The sequence below is a fragment of the Lupinus angustifolius genome, chromosome LG18 (assembly GCF_001865875.1).
Source record: "Lupinus angustifolius cultivar Tanjil chromosome LG18, LupAngTanjil_v1.0, whole genome shotgun sequence".
NCBI lineage: Eukaryota > Viridiplantae > Streptophyta > Magnoliopsida > Fabales > Fabaceae > Lupinus > Lupinus angustifolius.
Window position 1 is genome coordinate 3,523,849 of NC_032026.1, and position 1,148 is coordinate 3,524,996.

Sequence of the window (1,148 nt, forward strand, 5' to 3'; positions counted from 1 at the left end):
TATTTTAGCTTTCCCATTCAACAATTGAGCTAGTTCCTGAGCAATCCTACTAATGGTCGTCACCAAGGTCTTACTCGAATTCTCACAAACATAAAAAGCACCCCGGGCCAGGGTCTTTTATCTCCTTCAGATTTTTCACTTCATTTGAAGGCATTCACTAACTCATTTTGAGCCACATGTGTTGAATCAAGACGCTCTGTTTTTTGTTATTGTATCTTCCTTGGGAATTCTTCAACTTATTGGAGATATAAGAAGCAAACTATTGTAGCCATATCTTCATGTGAGGTTGAGTATAGGGCTCTTGTTACAACCTGTTGGAACTTGGTTTGTTGGAAGTCATTAGTGAGAACTTTTGGATGTGAAATCTAAAAAATCCCAAGTCCCACATAGAAGAGTTTTGAAAAAAACAACTCTCAAGTCCCACATTGGATGGTGGAGGAACTTGGAAAAAATCTCATGTTATAAATATAGGTTTCAACCCTTCATATTTTATTGCCCCAAGTTGAATGCACTTTTATTCATTTCTCCCTCATATTTTCCGCCGATGCATTTCCGGCAAACTTCTTGTAACACCGTGTTTTTCAGAGCACTTTTAATTAAGTAATTAGTATTAATGGATTAATTATATAAATTAATCAGTAATGTTTTAGGCTAAACCTCACTCGAGTTTTAGTCTTGTATTATGATTTTCTTGTTTGCCCTATTTTTTCAAGATATTTGGCGAATAAAAGTTTCCGAGACGATTTCGGGTCGTTTTAACGAGTTTTCGTCAAGTTTTTGAGTTCTGTAACTCGGAATCAAATTTCGATTTCGCTGTTGGCTTTGAAATATTATTTCTAGTCAAAATAGACACCAAATTTGTCCATAACTCATTTCTAGATATTTTTCACCTCGAAATTCAAGTTTCGACATTTCGGGCAAATGTCCTAAATCGGGAGATTATATATTTCCGGACGAAATTATCCGAAAATGTTCGGACACAATGTTTATTGGGAAATTACATCATATCAATAAAGTTGGAAGTCATCATTTCATGAGTCACTTACTTGTTACACAAGTAATGCAAAGGCTTTCGAAAGCCCCTAAATCACTCAACAAATCCTCTCACTCCACCACCATTAGACACATCACCTATGCTAGTCTAAATC